The sequence below is a fragment of the Mesoplodon mirus genome (genome assembly GCF_964341445.2).
Source record: "Mesoplodon mirus genome assembly, chromosome: 20".
Lineage (NCBI taxonomy): Eukaryota > Metazoa > Chordata > Mammalia > Artiodactyla > Ziphiidae > Mesoplodon > Mesoplodon mirus.
This window is the reverse complement of record NC_138996.1, coordinates 8,399,582-8,420,522: the sequence shown is the minus strand read 5'-3', so window position 1 is coordinate 8,420,522 and position 20,941 is coordinate 8,399,582. Positions and strand designations below refer to the sequence as shown.

Below are 20,941 nucleotides of genomic sequence, written 5' to 3'. Positions count from 1 at the left end.
CACTTGTGCCCAAGACAGGCAGCGCTGAAGACACCTCTCTGCTTCCTGCTCCTTTCACCCAGAACTCACTGTATCAACTCCTATTCCTGCAAGAGTCCCTTCTGACAGAGAACATTCTAGAAGTGTGATCACTGAGCACATGCATGAGGCTCCCAACCAAAAGGCAACCTGTTAGGTAATGTAAGTCTAGCCACACAGTTACCTATTAAAAACCGCATGTGGACGATAGGGGAGCCAGAGAAGAGGTTCCTCTCCACGTCCCTGAAAAGCCCTCAAAGCTTCAGATCAGAAGACTCTTCTCTAGGACTGAAGCCGCAGTAAAAGAAATCTACTGCGATCAGGAGTCACTCTCTCAGAGCCTCTGGGGCTATACCTATTTTAAGAGGGAGAGGACTAGGACAGGAGGGCAGGCTGCCAGGGAGAGCAGCTTAAACAGGGCTGGAGGCCACACCTGCACAAAGTTAAGTGCAGGAGGGCTACGGGAAGCTCAGGTGTCCCCGGCACACGGCTGAAACCACGGGTCCCGGGCTCCTTCCACAGGCCACAAAGCTGCCCGTGTTTCTCAGCATCTGGACCCCCTGTTGGTGACTCTAGGTTGAGCTCACTGTGATTGGTCACGGCCAAGGTCACAAGTAGTCAACAGAGCCTCTTCTCAGGAGGGCACCGAGACCACAGTCCCTTTACCAGCCCCCCAGGGTGAGCCGCAGGAGGAGAATCGCGGCTCCAGCAAACAGGAGAAATTCCCACGCTGACACTGACATCACCTCCTGGCCTAGATCACTCTCTCAAAGGGCATAAATCACAAAAGCAAACACTCGGAAAGTGTCTACGAGCATTTTAGTAACTCCTCCTAAAAGAACATACGCTTCCTTGTAGTAAAGACACCTTTGGAAATTTCTTTCTGTTAAATTAAAAACATGGATAAATCTTAGACAGCTTTTCTTTTTTGCAGGAGTAAACTACAGTTGAGCAGATGAATAATAGCTTGAAAAGGATCTAATACCCAACCACAGTGTACCTCTAGAAACACTCCACTGAGGAAACACTCCACTGAGACTCTGATGCTGCCTTATTAACAGACAAAAGGAAGAGCAGTTACTCTCTTTGGATAAAAGTATATATTCTGAAGAATATCCTGGAACAAAGTCCCTTTAACTGCTGAAGATGACATTACAGACTTTTCTGTTATAATTACAATGAATCCGGATGGCAAATTTCTCTTCTACTCAATAAAAAGACTTAAGTTTAAAAAAAAAAAAGTTTATTTCTAAAAATAGCCCAAGAACTCAGTTCTATTTTCCCATCTTACATTCTTTTCCTACTAAATGTACCAGTGAAACATTTCCTTTCATTGTTGGCACCTTGGGTTGTTCGGATTTAAAATCAGACAATACATACTAACAAAGAAGTCTTTAAATGCAGCTTTCCAAATGGAAAATGGCATCTGAGGGCAAGCCTTCCTCCCAGCCCACAGATGATGGAGCCCTAACGCCTGGGAGCAGCTACTACCCCCCGTTAGAACTGTTTCATTAAAATCAACATTCCAGGGCGGGGGGAGATAATGTACGTATTAATTGATAAAGAAATTCCTGCTGGGTTCTGTGTCATAAGCAAGTTGTGGCATGAAGTCAGAGTCTTCTGAATTAAAACACACTTTGAACTAAGCAAGGTGATTCAGACTTAATTGAAAATATTCTACATTAAAATCTTTAGTTTTCTTCAGTCCAAATTTAAGCTGGCGACTTGTTACAGTAAGAGCAGTCAAGATTAGGGAATTCTTCCAGAAGATAATTTCAATTACTTTCCAAAAGCTTCCTCCTAAATTCATTTTATTTTTTAAGGGCTTCTCTCTAGGAGCATATGGATTTAAGCACCAAATGCTCCTTTAACAGAAACTGTCCATCTACACATTTTACAAAATTACATTTGACACTGACTCCCATTATTTCTGCGCATAAAGTTGTAGCTCACAGTAAGTGTAACAGGAATCCACTTTCAACATTTTTTTCCCTCTAAGAGTTAGGTAACCATTGAAAATAAAGCTCAATGACACACCATTCCATTAATCAAATATTTGAGCAGATAAAGTATATAACAGTCCACAGATTCCTTTTGCAAAGATAAAAATAGTAAGAATCACATACTTTCTCTTGGGAAAATCGAGTAAGGCAGGTTTCTTACATTAGGATACATTTAAGGAAAGCCCTTTCGCCACCATTCTTAGAAGCCTCTAAAGTGCCCACCCCAGAGTTCCCAGTTTTCCCAAGAGATAAAAAATTACTATGATAGCAACATTAGGAAGATTTAAGGAGGAAAGAACAAAGAGAAATCTGAAAGGTTCACCCAGTACTCACAAGTACTTTCAAAGAAAATCGGGGCTGCAATTCTTCCAAGACTGCTCTCTGGGGATCTCCAGCACAACCTGAGTCTAAAATAGACGCCTCTCACACGGGGCGGAGAAGTCACATTTCAGCTTGCTAACTTCTACTTGGGTAAACAGTTTTACAACTCATAGAACAAACCCTGGCTAAAATTAACTGCACCGGCGCAGCGGGCAGGAACTCGCTGGTCTGCATCATGTGTGCGGGGATTTATTCACTGGGACAACATCGGTGTCCTCTTAATGGGAGATCTGGCCAAGGGGCGTGCCCTGGGGAACAATACGGAGCATCATGATTATGCTAATTATTGAATTCAGTCCCATGGTGCTATCTCCTTTTACGCTGTTTTCCTGTTTTCGCAAGTACTGACAGAGGGGGAGAGAGTAAGCTCTTTTTCACAGCAGGCGTTCACTTGAGTTTTAAGCACTTTCAAATCAGACAAAACTTTGGCAACAAGGTGGCAGCGCCGTATGCTCTTCACGAGGAAAAACCAAGTAAAGGGATAGTCTGTCAGATTATTTACACAGCATGATTAGCCGTGGTACTACCTGAAATTAAACAGGCATCAAAGACACATACCAGCAAGTCTACCAACAAAGAGCGGTAAATGAAAGCTCTTTTTTTTGATACGTAATGAACGAATTTCGTTTGCCTTCTGGCTTTGTCTTCTGAACCTCCCAAGGAGCCGCTGTGAGGATACAGGTTCACTAATAAATGACAACTGAGAACAAATATCTCAAATATTTGCAAAAGGCATCGTCCTTAGCAAGAAGCATGTTGAAGTGTATTTAACTGCCTGGCTGTCTGGAACTGGTCAATTGTCCTTTAGAGGTGACAGACCACCTATAAATCATGTTGAAGCTCAAGTTGACAGTTAAAGACCCCAAGTACAGAGCTGATATTCAAAAGAAAACTGGAAGTAACACGGAACTTTCTTTGAAAAATACAAATTGCCTTAATAAGTACAACTTGGATCAAAGACACAGAACTGCTTATCTACACAAGATGGTTCACACTAGTTTGTGTAGATATTTAAGTTCTTATGACATATTTTGCTCTTACTGGACCCTTTAGGAGAGCTATCCAGGCACACTACGAACAGCAATCAAATCTCCAAACATCTCTGGGAGATGTCATTTTCCCATTTTGTTTTTTCAACAGATGGGTAAACAGGGAAATTCAATGCCTTGTCCAGCGCTTCTCACTGAATCAACACGGGATTATTCCACCTCTGCTCCTAACCTCTCTATGACATGTCTTCCATGTTAACTATTCAGCTATAATCCTACAAATCTTTTCAGAGCTGTCCGTTTTCCCAATTTTAAAATGTCATATGTCAGTTTAGATTTCAAGAGATTTATTCTGCTCAGCTCCCAAATTCCAGGTCTGAGCTCTGAGGCTCACACCCCAACTCCCTGGTACAGACAGGTGACATGGACCCATAAGACCTGGCTGTGTCCTTATGAAGCACTTGGCCACCTGTGGCACGCCACCCAAAGTGGCGAAGGGTTGGTTTTCACTGGCATGAGCTGGCAGCCGCCAGCACAATCCCCCTCCCGGTTGTTTACAAAAACTGCTGGCTGCCAGTCTGGGCTTCCACCCCCAGGCCCAGCCTTAGGCGGCTACAGCCAGCACGTGCTCACCCCCGTGAGATGGTAGCTGCCCTGCACTCACCATCCCAACCCCAGGCACTGAAGTGGGCCCCCCAACTCTGCGCCAAAAGAAAAGAACTTATCGAAGATGGCTGACCTGTGATTAACATATCAGTTCTCAGTGATCCACAGCAGACTTACTCCGGAATTCTTAATGCCAAGGGAGGACACCAAGAGGCTATTTTAGACACAATTATCCTTATCCTATTATGTCACAGTTCAGTCAAAGAGTTTCTAAGCCAAAACATTATTTCTAGCCTAAACTGAAAAGAAAGAAAAAAGCCAATACACCCTAAATACTTATGCATAGGATCTGGCATCGCAGAGGGCCAAGATGATGGACCCACACCCCTTACACTGAAGGCAGGGGACGCCGAGCAGTTTTCCCGTTCTTCACATGTCAAATATGCTGGGTATGACTCCACTGTTGCTTTCAACAGAGGCCACACCTGTTCCAAAATGCAAGAACTAAAACATTCCAAAGAAAATAGTGTAGCCTCCAATGTACGAGTCACCCTGCTGTTTCCTTTTCATTAGTGAAAAGAATGTGAGAGTCAGCTGTACTCTTGTTCCAGGCATACCTGTGACAGTAGAGAAAAATCTCTGTGCCTCATTTTAAAGCAAGGTAAAGCCTCCCCGTTCGCTGTCCTGAACTGCGGGTGGCAGGGATGAGGAGCTGTGCGCATGGGGGCCGGCGCCTAGGGGCTCTTCAGTCCCACAGACCCATGACATCCAGACAAAGACAACTGTTCTGACGAACTCACGTTACTGGACTGGCCTGGATAACGACCCTCCGGAGCAGCTACCTCTATAATTTAATATTTTCTAGTCACATTAAAAAAGTAAAAAGAAACAGGTGAAATTAATTTTAATCACATTTTTACTTAACTCAATACATCCAAGACGCTGTCAGTTCAACATGTAATGAATATAAAGATCGCCAGTGAGAGGGTGGGAGAAATGGAAAGCCGAGGAACTCAGACAAACAGGAAGAAAACGACTCAGAAAAGAGAAAGGACTAAAAGGAGGACAAACAGACCAAAACGAGGAGAGATGAAAAGGAGAAAAGCGTTTCTCCCTGGGTACGGAATCGAGTTATAGAATCATGTAACTAATACTGTTCCCGGAAGACTGGAATGTAGCCGTTCCGGGACGTGCTGCTGAGGATACAGAAAGGAAAGACAAGGTCTCTATGTCGAGGAGCTCACGGCTGAGTGACAGGGAGGGACACCCCCAGCCCCAACCTGGCAAATACACCATTCTGGTAAATAGGGCGATGCAGTTATGTGCTGTGGGCCATGGGAGCACAGGGGAGGGGGGCAGCTTCATTTTTAAATGAAGGTGATTTCTAATGAAATTTTTTTATTGAAGTCTAGTTGACTTTCAATTTTGTATTAGTTTCAAGTGTACCGCAAAGTGATTCAGTTATATACATATAGATATTTCTTTTTCAGATTCTTTTCCCATATAGGTTTTTACAAAATATTGAGTAGAGTTCCCTGTGCTCTACAGTAGGTCCTTGTTATCTACTTCCTATATTGTAGTGTGTTCATGTTACTCCCAAATTCCTAATTTATCCCCCCCCCACTGAAATTTTAAATATATGTCCTAGAGTATTTCAGGATTCTGAATTTTATTTTGGAATATAGAAGAGTCATAGATAGATTATTCCAAAATATTTAAAAATGACATCTGGAACCAGCAGTAAAGTTTCCCCTCTGAGTGATTTATCGTCTTCAAATTACACCTGGTTATTTGGCCTAACTAGTGAAGGTACAAGGCAGGAAAAAAGTAGGAGGGGAAAAAATTCACATCTCCCCACGGTCCCCAGTTTCTCAGAGGATGGCATAAAGTACTCAAAAGCTTCGTGCTGAAAAAAACATCCCCAGCCCACTGGGGAGAAAGTCTTCTTTGGACCATAGCTGGGGAGTCAGTAAGACCTGGTTCAAAAGGCAGCCCCACCCACCAGCTGTATGACCCCAGGCAGCTCAGGCGGCCTGTGAGTCTGCTTCCTCGCCACCCATAAAACAGGGGCGATGGTGCGACAGCAAGGGGCGGCGTGAGGACTCCGGGCCGGCCAGGCACCCGGTCAGGCACGGCCACACACGCGCTCTCAATACACCACTGCGCCTTTAGGGTCGCACCCTTTCCACGTTCAGTGCAGCCCTTGCAGAAGGTCGGTTTGGGATGTCACTGAGTGAGGGTGAAAGCCTCCCTACTTTCATACTTCCAAGCTTCAAAAAAGAAAACGTTGAAAGGGGCTTCAAACAACTGTTAAGTATTTCAGGGGAGCCAGGGTCTGCCAACTGTCTCTGAAAACCCTGTGGCCTGGACAGCCTGCTCAGTTCTCCTCTATTAGAGCAGCTCGGGCTGCAAGCCTAAGGCTGGATCAGAATTCAGGGACACTGACCAACAGTATGCCCAAATTTTATATCTGGTAGGTGGTGCAGTAATAGCCCCCTATCTGTTCCTGCTTCCCTGTATCCAAACCCTGGAAGAGCCCCTGCCCACACTGACCTGGGCTTGGCCTGCAGACATCACCCAAAGACTTAAGGGCGGGCCCAGGGGAGCCGGCCGCCTCCTGCTGCACTTCGGAGCCCTGAGACCACCACCTGGAGACTCCCGGCTAGCCTTCTGAGGATGAGACCACGTGGACACAGACTTGCCCTCTGCCACTGAAGCCCCACCCCGGGCAGCCCGACGACGGCCCGACGGGCCAGGAGGCCATCCCAGGCCATGCGGCCCCCAGCCAAGCCACCAGCTAACTGCAAAGACCAGCCGGGCTAGCTCCAACCGGAAGAGCCACCGGGGTGACCTCCCGAACTGTGAGATAGAAGGTTTCCTTTTCCCAGCTGCTAGAATTAGGTGGCTTGTTATATAGCAAACGCTCACAAATATACAATCTTCAAAAGGTCTGTAAAAGTGCATCCTTTTACTTCCAAACGAAATCCTTTAAGACTAATCTACGTCTATCTTACTCTTAAAAATTCACAATTCTAGCTTTAAAAAAAATCCACAATTCTGATGACTACATCTACTTTGTCATCTCCACTATCACGTTAATCAAACTAAAATGAAACAGTGATATGGTCTGATGATAAAACTGCTAAAAAGGTAAGGACTCTATTTATTTCATCCTATAACTGGAAACAAATATAAGTGGCCTTCGATGCTACAACTCTCTGTGCTGAAGTAATGACTTCTCCATCCTGGCCTTCAGAGTGATTACATGGGCAGAGTTCACAGCCTTTCAGTCCCGTCTTAATACTTCAGAAGTGGATTAAGAGTACCATTTACACACACATGAGCAGAGAAATCTGACTCAAAGAATAAACCACTTTTTCTCCAGCATTTTTTGCAAGCTAAAAATATATATACACATAGTAGCAAGTTCAAGACAGTTCTTTATTAAGCCTTTGATAAACAGCTAATTCTGCATAATTTATAACAATTATATCAGGACTATGAAAATAAGGGCAGCATTATTACTGCTGTTGTTTGAATACTTATTTTAACAGAGTTAATTTTTTAAGTATCTTAGAAGTCTCTGGGGGAAATTTATCCTCACCATACATTCCTAATAGTCATCCATTTAACAAACACTTGTTAAACAACTGCTTCCTGCCACTAAGAAACTCCCAAGCATTTGCAAGATTTGAACAAACGGCAGGCTGCCCAAGACTATAGCAGAAAATGGTGTTAGTGACAGTTCTACCTTCAAGAGGCTTATAATCTGATAGGAGACATGACAGTATATATATAAACTTTCTACCATATAAGAGGGTAATCAGTAAGCATCCCAAAGGGTAAAAATCCTTTCCAGTAGGAATCTAAGAAAAGAAGAGGAGGCTTCTAGTTGGGTTAGTCAAGAAAGGCATCGTGGAGAAAGTGGCATGTGAATTGAGCCTCTGCCTGCTGATAAGCTTTCAACAGTAAAAGGAGAGGAAAGAACATTATACAGAACCAACAACATGAGCAAAGATGGAGAAAAAGGAAGGCTGTGATGCATGTCTGTAGACTGTATGTCTGGGAAATGGATTTCAGCTCTGTCAATTAATAGCTGTTTAGATCACTAATAGAGTTCCTTAATTTCTCCAAGTTTATGCTGTAAAGTGTCCAATGATTGTATGGAGTCCAGAGCAAGACTGCCCGGGTTCCTTCTAGTTTCACACTTAATAGTTGTTGACCCTGGGCAATTACTCTCTCTGTGTCTCAGTTTCATCATCTTTAGAATGGGCATAACAATATACAAATTTCAAAGGGTGATTATGAAGATTAAATGAGTTTATATTTGTAAAGCATGCAGAACAGTGCCTGGTGCTTAATATATAAATATTTTGTTAAATAAACAAACTAATGTTCATGCATACATAGCAAGATAGATAGATAGTTAGATAGCTAGACCAATAGACAGATGTGTATCAATACAGAAATACAGATATAGCTGTATCACCAAGGACAGAACGTGTATGTAGTAGGTGCTAGATATATTTAATTTTTTCCTTCGTCTGAAGTTCACAGAGCACTGTACTAGAACACAAGGGTCAGGCCATGTTTTCCCGTGCCTCAACATTAGCCTCCACTCAGAAGATCAGAGACTGTCCTGTCCCTCCCCTTCTCTCTTGGGGCAACCGTTGTGCATGTGAGATGCTAGGTTTAAACTGCTAGACAGACACAGCGCGGCTGCCAGATTCAAACAAAGCTGTACTAAAGTCTCATGTAATAAATGTACCTTCATTGGAAACATAAGCATAGGCTCATTTAAGTACAGTCGGAACCTCTATAATTTATTAGTATTCAAGCTAATCTAAAACAAGAAACCTTAAATGTACTGTAATTTGAGATTTCAGGGGGAAAAAAGTAGACAAGGCCACATGATTCAAAAGGTAGGTTAATGAAATCTTACTAATTCTAGTCTAATTTGGCTTCAAGTAGTTATATATCCAAACTGAAAACACTTTTAAATGCAGTTTTATTACTTGAACCTATTAACAAATATTAAACTGAGTTCCCTCTGTTTTTAAGATGAAAATACAGATTATACTAAAAAAAATACTGCTAAAAGTACTTGAAAATATTCTGCTGTGTTGAAATAAGTAAAAATTTCCTGCAGTCTTACACTATTTGTTTCGAAACCTCTTTTTCATAGATAATGGAGCAGTAAAAATTTCACCCACCACAGATCAAACTGTATTGTCAATTCCGCACTGGTGAACAGAATGTGAACTAACAAGTTATGCTGAACTGCTAATCGTAAATGCCCACTTCTCAGTCGACTCCATCCAACTATAGGGAAACTATTAAGAATCAGACAACAAGCTATTAACCTCCAAAACCTTCTGGCACATTAGCACTCAGTATTCACTTCTGTTATTTCAGCCACGCTGTTTCACAAGCAATTAAGCCAACTTCAACAGCTCCTACAATCTCTTTTCAGGGTAAGGACTAAAAGAGGGCTGTAGGTGAGCCCTTTAATAGAGCCGTGCTGCTGGGTTCATTCGAATCCCAACTTCACTACCTACTAGCTTAGCAACCATAGGCAAGTTAACAGACTGTTGTAAAAATGAGTCAATGGACATACAACACTCAGAACAGTACTTGGCATGGATTTTTAAAAAAAATATTTATTTTACCTATGTAAAATAATGATGTAGGGGAACTCCTGTTTGAACCACCTGTACATAGTAGAGAATCTACTTTGGGGCTCTGGGTTTTTACAGGAAACTTGCAGGGTAAAGCTGAAAGGACCCTCATAATAGCAGCCCAAGGCTGCCCGTTTTACTAATAATAATTTCAAGTAAGTTCTCATGGCTCCTGTGTTCCATTCTCAAGTTGCCAAGCATTCATAAGATGCCTAAGTGTGTGGGAAAACATGACACTTGGTACCAGTTTACCAAAACAGTTGGGAAATCAAGGATTTGCTTTCTAACTTTTAACAGTTTTGTTGTAAATGGATGTGGTCTGTTCTCAACCAGACACACTGAGAAGTGGTCACTTCGGGGGTAAGCAGTTCAAAATCAACCTCAAATTAGAAGAGCTGAAATATTCATAAGAGAGTCTAACTTCACCTGGCTACAAGAACCCGGTAGGTGGCTGGTTTCAATAGGAGGACAGAGTCCAGTCCCTTGAGATAAATGTACATGATTCTATCCCTTAAGTACTGTATATTTCATTTAAAAAAGTGCTCCAATGAGGGCTCATGTTTCAGAATATCAGCAATAAACAAAAAAACAGAAGGATTAACAACTCAGCTCTTAAAACTGTAATAGCCCAGAAATTATAATAATCCAAGAGGCCATTCTCAGAAACACAGAGACTGGCTCCTTTACACAGACCCTGGTTCACAAAAAGAAGCGTGGACAAACGGTACCAGGGTATTGGGGTTGATTGTAGACTGTGAAACAGGAGACAATGATCCATTTTAGACCTTAGTGCTCACACTGTAAGACTCGGTTTCTTCTTTTTCTTGACATTCTCTTCCTGTCTCTCTAATTGCCAGGAAAGGGTGCATTTCCCAGTTCTTTGAGTCAGATCTGTTTTTAAAAAAACGTTCCTAAAAAATAACTAAAAATAATTCTTTTTAGTTTCACTAATTAAGATCCTTTCACGTCAACTACATTGAAACGAGGAGTTCTTGATAAATCCAGATTTCTTTAAGGCTTAACATGGGGAATACAGCCAATATTTTATAATAACTATAAGTGAAGCATAACCTTTAAAAATTGTGAATCACTACATTGTAGACCTGTAACTTATAAAACATTGTACAACTATACTTCAATTTTAAAAAGTAAAAAAAAAACCCCTCTTTTTAAATAAGATGATGGACACGTAAAAGAGTAGCATATTAATAAATTCCAACTAACACTCTGATTTTGAATAAGAAAATTCTTGTTATTATTCAACTCTAAGATATGATATTGGATTATAGGATAATAAACAGCCAGTCAGACAAAGGGTATTCTAGTTGTTCATACACAGCCTATCAGAAAAACATGCAAATCATGATGTCAGACTAGTACTTACTGTTCTTTGTGTAAAAGTGTTAAATAAGCCATATCTTCTGCTAAGATTGTAGTGGTAGGCCACTGTACAGGAAAAATAATTAAGATAAAACCCCGAACAGTATCCAAAAGAATCTCTCTGAGATCATTCACTAAAGTAATCTCTTTCAAAATTTAATCCTGGGCACTGAAGAAAAGGAGGAATCAATCACATTTAAGTTATGATTCTTTAGAATGTGTTGGACAATTCTGAGACACACTGAGAAAAAAAGTATTAACAACAGCCAAGAGAAGACGGCAGCTAAAACTTAAGGGTCAGAGATGAGATCAAAATTAGAAACATATAATGTCTGGAGAACCGTCCATATAAGGGTATCTTTAAATCAGTAACTAAGTTAGGATAATCCACTGGGCAAAGTAAACAGCTGCCATCATCGGAGTGGCTGATTCTTCATCTCTCATTCAGAAACCTCTGTACCATCTCAGCAGCCAAACGTGACATGACTTTACGCTCGACAATGTTTGAAGCTATTGTCAAAGCTGGTCTTGACTTTCCTAGTCCCAGGTGAGAAACTCATATACTTCGATCTTTCCTTTTTATAAAAGTATAAAAAAGCAACAGTAAAGGATGAACTTCTGCCGAGCCTTCCTCACCACATCTGGTACAGCATATTTACTTACACTCTCCAACCCCATGGACTTTCTGATTCCCCAGAGCAGGCTGCTTTCCCCTCTCATTGACTTATTCATCAGACTTTCAGGGAACTTGTTAAGCTGGTGCCAAGCATGAGAAAGGTGAAATAAATAAGGATCTTACCTTCTAGGAGTTCAGTGTGGTATGGAAGACAGACACAAATGATTGCAATACAGTGTAAGGCCTATAATAGAAGTCTGCACGAAAGGAGGGTTGCAACTGTCTTTGGGACTTGGGGAGGGTCTGCGACGGAAATGACCAGGCAGAGAAAGAGCGAAAGGCATTTGGGGCAGAGTGATCAGTCCAGGCAAAAGCTCGGAGCCTGTTCTGAGAATAGCAAAAACTATGTGCCCAGAGCGTAAGTGACAGGATGTGAATGGGGGAAGAGGCAAAAGATTAGGCTGCAAAAGTCGACTGCTGAGGTCCCTATGTGCCAGGCTAACTCGGTGGTCCACTGTCTGGTAGCCCTGAGGCTCTCCACTCCGGCTACACATTAAAATCTCCTGGGAAGCTTTAAAACAAAATATTGATGTCTGGTGTTTGTTAGTATCAATTAATTGGTCCAGGATGGGGACTGGGCATTGGTGTTTTTTAACAGTCTTCCCACGTGACTCTGTTATGTGGCGGGGGTGAGAACAGCCACTACAGGCAACAGGGAGTCAACACAACCGTATGCACAGGATGGGGCTGTAAGAACACTAACAAAATAAATAAATAACTGGGCAACAGTGTGAAGAGTAGATCAGAGGCACAGAGACCCGGGGAGGAATGTCAATGGACAGGTTACCGAATACAGTCGAGAGGTAAGAGTCCAAGCCAGTAGTTAGTATAACCTTTCCTGGGTCACTGACCTGTGTGAAAGTCAATGAGAAAGGTCAGATGCCTTCTCCTCAAGAAAAATGCACCTAGGTCAAAAAATAAACACATAATTTCACGGGATTATGAACCTCTCTGAGCAGTGGACTCAAGTGAAGAAACCCTGACCTAAAAGCAGTGATAGAAAGAGGAGAGACTTTTGAGGTAGAATCAATAGCATTGATGACTCCCAGGGGAGGGGAAGGAAGCGGGATTCAGGCTGACACCACCGCTTCTAGCTTTAGAATTGTTAGTGATAAACATGGATTCGTGCACTTACTTAAGTGTCAGGAGCGACACTAAGCACTTAACGTGTACTCCTCTCAGGGAATCTTCCCAATTCTAGAAGACAGGCTGCAATCAGGTTGATCACCGAAGAAACTGAGATTTAGAGACATTAAGGCGCTTGTCCAAGGTCATGCGGCATTAAGTGGCGGAGCAGGAATTCAATCCTCCAGAGCCTGCGGTGCCCCCGGCACCTCTGGAGGGTGGAGAGGAGACAGGACAGAGCAGAAGTAGATTGAGGATGAGAGGAGGCGGGGGGGGTGGGGAGGGAACACACAAATTAGTTTTAGACATGCTGTGTTCCAGACAGTGTAAGACATGTCAGTGGTACTATCTGCTACGTCAGGAAAAAAATAGAAAGGAGCTCAAGAGGGGACAGCAGACGACATAGCAGTAGAATGTTTAGGGAGTCCTCTCGGTGAGCCGGGCACCGTGCTAAGGGCTTCTCTCGGGGCGTAAGCGCTATCGTTACCTTCCCTCTACAAGGAAACAGACTTGGGAGATCAGGTCCCAGAGCCAGCAAGTGGTGGAGCCCATCTCCTTAAGCCCTAACCTAGACCTCTCTGGTGCCATAAAAAAGAATGGAACCCATGGTCGGAAGTGTCAGCAGCCCCCGAGCTGTTCTAAGACCACTAGTGTGAGATACAGGGTTTTTTGTTTTTTTGTTTTTTTAAAGCTTTATAATTAAAAAGAAAAAAAAAAAAAAACTTGACAGTATTTATCCATTTCCACAACCTAAAGGATTTTTATATTGTTTCAGTTACTGAGGGGCGATAAGAGATATCTGTGTCTCACCCAAGTGAAATATCAGAGCCACATCTGCACAGGGCAGTATGCAGACTTGGATGCAGGCCTGTGCAGACAACAAGCAAGACACAAATTCCAGGCAGTGTTATTATCATCTGAGTCAGGATTCAGAATAATTAGTCTAATGAAGATAGTGTCCTATGTTTCCGGAGGCCACAATGAAGCCAGGAAGTGGTGAAATTTCCTTTTTTACTCTCTTTTTGCAGCATGAAAAGAATGTGGCTTTTCTCCTCTCTAAAGAAACAAAAATAAAGTCCACACACTACAGGCCTAGACTAGTTACTTCAGGTTTAACAGTGGAATAACTTATGCGCCGCAAGTTTCAGATAAAAACCTGTTATATTTTAACATTTCAGCACCTTTGAAACACCTGTACTGGCAATCATGTAACCTTTGAGTTAAAACCATCCCCTCTATAAAAGTACTTTAAAAGAGCCTACAATATTATCCTAGAATTTTCTCCTGTTTTGGAATTTAAGCACCTGAGAGAAGAAATGACAATCCGATTAAAAGGGTTTTGAAGTCCTATGGTACAACCTTTCACTTAGAGCAGGAATGCCTTCTACAGCCCCTGTCCTGGTCCCCCATCATAGGCTTGAAGTCATTACTCTCCAGGGCACCCACCCCATCACTGGAGAACTCTCACCAGAGCTCAGAGCAGGTCACAATCCTTTGCCTTGTGATGTCCACTCCTTCAGATATTTACTGAGCACTTGTGCGTCCACACGCACGAGCTCTCCACACCACCTTCCGGTCCTGCCAGTGCCTAACGCACGTCGCTCTTCAACACCCTCTCCTTCTGCTCCGACAACCCAACTCCTCCTCCGGTGCTTCCTCCCGCGACTTCACTTCTCAGCCCACCACCGGTCTCCCTCCCCTGCTGATGTCTCACCTCAGCATGGGTCACCGGAGTAAACACATTCACCAGGTGTGGTCTAACGTCTATTTTCAGCAGCCGCATCACAGAGAGGCTCACAGAAGCCTGTGGCCAAATAAACTCAGCTCGTTTTTGTCTCAGGTGCGTGTGGGGCAGTCCTCAACTCCTGCAGATGGTTCCTCCTGAGGCTACTTCATCTTGCTGGTTTTAGAACATGACCACAACCTATTCAGATTACTCTGGATCCAGTCTGCTATGTGTGGGATTAGTCATCTCTCCTAGGTTGATGTCAGCCTTCCTCGAGGCAACAGCCTTGTTGAAAATCTGATGAAAGCCATAAAATGTACACAGTTTTGCAACCAATATCAAATGATCCCTGGACCCCCATGAAGCCCATCTATTGGCCTGTTTAAGGTGAAACCTTAGGAATTCTAGGACCTATGAAAAACACCTACGGTCACTAGAATTCATTCAGATCCATTTCTAAAATAATTGATTCTCCTATCTAATGCCCAACTTAATACCCAGAAGCAGCCAATTAACTGGAATTCAACTGAACTTAACTCACTCATTCTATCAGAGAAGATATCCAGAAACTAAGAAATCTGCCTAAAACCAAACCACAGGTTTTAAGACTACTTTAGACACAAAAGCACAAGCACCTGAAGTTATACGTACAAAGATACGTGTTGCATCACTGTTTGTAGTGACAAAAAAAAGTGTGTGGGGAGGAACATCCTGAATATCCATCTGCAGGGAAGTGGTTGAATAAATTATGGTATATTGAAAATTTTAATTCATTTTTTGGAAACAAGAGTTAGAGCTGATCTATTGACATGGAGAGATATCCATGATACATTAAGGAGGAAAAGCAAGCTTCAGAATAATATATTGAGTATGATCCTACTTAAAAGCAAAAAAACCCGACAAACCTTACATCCTTAGACATACTTTTCTGAATACAGGAAAAGGTGTGGAAGAATTCGCATCTGTGAACATGGGTGGGGGATGAATTCTTTTTTTCTTTGTTCATCCTTGTATACTTTCACTTGTTACAAGCAAATGCTGCTTTTGCAAGGTAATAAATTTTAAAAAGAAAAGAAACTAAATAAAGCTGACAATAGGATCTATAAATAGATTCAGCTCTCTCATCCCAACACTCCAGGCAGGTTTTCTTTTTCTTTGGCTGCACCCCACGGCATGCAGGATTTTAGTTCCTGGACCAGGGACTGAACCCGTGCCCCGCGCAATGGAAGCGTGACGTCTTAACCACTGGACCACCAGGGAAGTCCCAGGCAGGTTTTCTAAATGCCTAATTTCTCCCAAAGTTTCCCACCCACAGTATACCTTGGATGAAATCTAACTTCCTTTTTGACTTTTCAGTGATTCTGAGTTTTTCACTGTTTGGGGTACTTGATTCCATGTCACAGGCACTCTTCTGTAATACAGAGTAAAGCTGTGCTTTGTAGATTAAACGTGTCCACAGTTCACAAGTGTGATTATTTTCCCCCTTAGGAAAATACGCACCTCAGCAGAGCCGTAAATAAAAGGTATGCGGAATCCACATTAGTCCAATACGCAGGAGATGGATGCATGAAACACAAACACCAGCAAATTCTAAGGTGAAGACATATGAGCAGAGATGCCATTCCTGTCGGTTCAGGGGTTCTCAACCTTGGCTAAACATCAGAATTACCTGGAAGCATTTTTTAAAAATACCAGTGCCTGGGCGCCACTTCCAGAGATTCTAAGTTAACTGGCCTGGGTGTAGGTACTTGTTTAATTTTTAAAGCTAACTAGATAATTCAGACAGAGTTAAGAACCGCTGCTTTTTACAGTTATCCTCTTCCTTCCTTTCTCCCAATCTTTTACAAAGAGCTTTTTCTTTATCGGTTATTTTAAGGCTACATTTGGGAAAGCCAAAACCGATCAACCAGCTGACCCTGTCCACCGTCTATAATTCATATCGGCCTTATGTGGACTTTTGATGCCCAAATTAAATAAAGTTAGGTAAATCCATGGCTACCACAATTAAGGACCCTTCATATGTCAAAAGAGTATTTGTATTTTCACCTGAATAATTTATCATTTATTATAAACTTTGGAGACAATGATTTTATGAAACATCTTAGGATGCCAAACATTATGTTGGAAAGCAAAAGTGCCAGCACTATTCTACCGATTATCTGAAATTCTGCCAGACATTAGTCAATTAATGGACTTGCTGGTTTTTTGCGCTAATCTAAGTATTTTTCAAAATTCAGCTCTACCACATTGCAGAGAATTGATAAAAAGAAAAAACATTGCATGAACTATCTCCCCCATACAAATTTAGTATCTGAGAACAATTATATGTCCAAGAAAATTTTTGATAAAGTATGAAAGGGGATTCATTAACAAAATGAAATATTTATTTAGTACATATTACATTACAGTACAAAAAAGACAGAATTCTATACTTTGGACGCATGCCACAATTTATACAGAAAGATAGTTTAAAACAAAGGACAATGTATATTACTTAGATGATTTATAATGGCTGGTATACCTACAAGTGTGGACAGCATTAGCATATATTTTCAAAGAAGCTTACAACGGTCCATCAAAGGAGTTTTGATCCAGGAATTGCACTCCTAAGCATTTATCCTAGTGAAACGAAAACTCAGGGCCACACAAAACACCTGTATACAAATGCTCACAACAGCTTTATCTGTAACAGCCCCAAACTGGAAACCACCCAAATGTCCTTCCAAAAGACAAAAGGTTAACCTGTGATACATCCATACCATGCCAGTACTCAGCAATAAAAGGGAACAAACTGATACACGCAACAGTGTGAAGGGATCTCCGGGGCATTATGCCGAGTTAAAAAAGCCAATCTCAAGAGGTCACAGGCTGCATGATTCCATTTATATAAGAGTCTCAAAAGGACGAAATTATAAAGCTGGAGAACACGTTAGTGGTTACCAAGGGTTGGTGGGTAGAGGGAAGGTTATAAAGAGGTAGCAAGCAGAAGCCTTGAGTTGATGGGTCAGTTGTGTGTCCTGGTTGTGGTGGTGGTTACACAGATCTACATGTGATGGAACTGCACACACACACACACACCCCACATATACATACCCACCCACAGAGCCATACACACACACACACCACATATACATACACACCCACAGTCACACACACACACATATACACACCCAGTCACACACACACCCCACATATACACACACACCCAGTCACACACACACCCCACATACACACACACCCCACATATACATACACACTCACACAGTCACACACACATATACATACACACCCACAGTCACACACACATATACATACACACCCACACAGTCACACACACCACATATACATACACACCCACACACACACCGTCACACACACACAGTCTCACAACACACACACCACATATACATACACACCCACACATAGTCACACACACCACATATACACACACCCACACACACCCAGTCACACACACACAGTCTCACAACACACACACCACATATACATACACACCCACACAGTCACACACACCACATATACATACACACCCACACATAGTCACACACACCACATATACATACACACCCACACACACACCGTCACACACACACAGTCTCACAACACACACCACATATACATACACACCCACACATAGTCACACACACCACATATACATACACACCCACACACACACCGAGTCACACACACAGTCTCACAAGACACACCACATATACATACACACCCACACACAGTCACACACACCACATATACATACACACCCACACAGTCACACACACCACATATACATACACACCCACACACACACCGTCACACACACACAGTCTCACAACACACACCACATATACATACACACCCACACATAGTCACACACACCACATATACATACACACCCACACACACCGAGTCACACACACACAGTCTCACAAGACACACCACATATACATACACACCCACACATAGTCACACACAGTGCACGTAAAACTGGAGGAATCTGAATAAGCTCTGTGGATTGTACCGAGGTCTATTTTCCACTCTTGCCCTGGTACTAGCTGCCTCTGGGGGAAACTGGTGAAGGATACACGGGAACTCTATATTTTTACAACTTCCTGTGAATCTGTAACCATTTCAAAACAAAAAGTTTAAAACAAGTTTGAGGCAAACATGAAGGTGGTGACTTACTTACAATAAACCGTTTTTCTTCATCTAAGCGAAGGTATAAACAAGTAAGGGGAGATATACCAGATGGCTGGAGAGGAAAAGATGACGAATAATATTTGCTGAGCATTTATCACACACCAGGCACTACAGCTGATCTCATTCAACTCAACACTCAGTCCAGTGAGGTGGTGGCTGCTAAACAGCCTCACTTTTCAGATGAGTAAACGGAAAGGTAAGAAATTCAATCAAGGTCACACAGCTGGCACGTAGCAATGATGTCCAAGTTAAGACCATCTCAAAGCAAAGAGGATGATTACTGTATCGAGAAGGGTTTAAACAGTAGCTTAATATAGGTAGAGTAGGTGAAATACTACAGATGTAAAATCTTAAATATGCCCACAGCACACACGCCGCACAGCGTGTCTTCCAAGAACTTAAACCCACAACACACATCCGCCCTGGACAACTGAATGCACTTGACCAGAGGTGTATTTGAAACTGTGGTTATTTTTTAGTTATCTTTTAAACTTTTGCTTAGAAATGAGAAGAAGAGTAACATTGATTTCTCCTCTTTAAAAGGTGCTCCCTGAATGGAAACAGGTAGATAAGAGGAAGCCAGAATTCAGAAATAATACAAACAAGGCACTCGAGACGGGGGTGTGGGGGGGGGGCGTGGGGGGGGGGAATAAAGCTGATTGACTGTCACAAAGCCTATCCATGAACGAAAAGGGAAAGCTTGCGATCTCGTCAAGTGCCAGGCAGGATCGTCTGAATGAGGTTAGAATAAGACCAGAATCCTCATACAGTGAACAACAGGGGCTAGCAAGATGAATATTTATTTGCAATAAAATAGTTTTAAATACAATAATGCAGTTAAGGTTGGCTTCGGTATGGCTTAGAAAAAAGCAAAAGGAAACTTTCTGCCCTTTATCGCTCCATCCATAAATTCAATGCAAATAATAAGGTGGGGGGTAGTGGGTGGCAGTTTTAAATAAGATTGGCCACAAGCTGACAGATAAAGCTGGGTGATAGGGACACGGAGGTTCATTGTCAAAGCAGCTTTTGGGACCACTGGTGCCACCTGCCCCACCAGCCCCGATCACATGAAAAAAAGCAAAAAGAACGGAGGCAATTACGGTGACGAACACACCACTGTTCTCCCAGGTCAGGTGGAGATGCTCACTCCTCAGAAGTCCGCTTAAATATCCTTGAGAAAGAGTCAGGGACACCTAAAATGTACAACGGGCAGTCCTTTTAACACTGCAGCTTTTCCTGAAGGATCAAAGAATATTTTCATAAATACAGTTTTTGAAGACTGTTCATCACAGGCTTGTTTACAATGGTGAGAAACCTGATACCTAAATTATCATTAAAGAGGGATTAAATATTTTATGGCGTTCTCTTACAATGGAATACCAAGCAGCTATGGTATTAGCTGCTTGGAAGACATTAACCCACAATAACAGGGTGTGGCAAAGGGAGACAGGAACCAGCGGAAAGCTCTCCAGATGGCCAAAGCTGGAACGATCTGAGCAATACAGTAGCGTTGTGTCAGATTATAACACAAGTATAAATCCCCACTGGTCTACACTGATATAAGTAAACGACTGGACAGATGAATACTGGGGAGAACAGACAAAGCTCCTGTGCTGCAGAATTCCAAACACTGTAGGTAGGTCCCCTGCCCTGCCCCAAAGAGGTGGAGCGTGGCCCCCAACTCCTGACATGGGTGCTGCCTTCTTCCCAAGAGCACAGATGCAAAGGGGAGAAAGAGACAGTAACTTTGCAGTACAGACACCTGACAGGCGCTGCCTCAGTCAGGATACCAAGGTCAGCGTCACACAGACAGCGGGACCCCTTGAAACGATGGGATGAAAACGGCTCTTGGCCCCAGGGGTCTCTCTCCCCCAGACACACAACCCCAGTCGAACCATGAGAAGAACATCAGCCAAACCCCAGTTGAGGGGCCCTCTACAACAGCTGACTAGTATGCCCCCGAACTGTCCAAGTCATAAAAAAACAAGAAAAGTCTATGAGAAACTGTCACAGGCACGGAGAGCCGAAGGAGACCTGAGGACTGAAGTATGGAATCCTGGACAGGATCCTGGAACACAAAAAGACAGGAGGTAAAAAAGCTAAGGAAATCTGAGGAAGCATGGACTTCTGTTAATAACGATGTA

At 42.6% G+C, this 20,941-nt stretch overlaps 1 protein-coding gene across 9 annotated transcripts in view; it reads right to left on the bottom strand.

The window, feature by feature from the left end:
• The window catches only part of SLC20A2 (solute carrier family 20 member 2), a 106,713-nt gene that overhangs the window by 72,858 nt on the left and 12,914 nt on the right, over positions 1-20,941 (bottom strand). The window contains exon 1 of one of the 9 annotated variants that reach the window (XM_082608457.1): positions 2,355-2,972. The exons of the other annotated variants lie outside the window; for them this stretch is intronic. The gene's annotated coding sequence lies outside the window, so the exon portion shown is untranslated. Of the gene's footprint in view, positions 1-2,354; positions 2,973-20,941 lie in introns of those variants that run through there. 9 annotated transcript variants of the gene reach the window in all.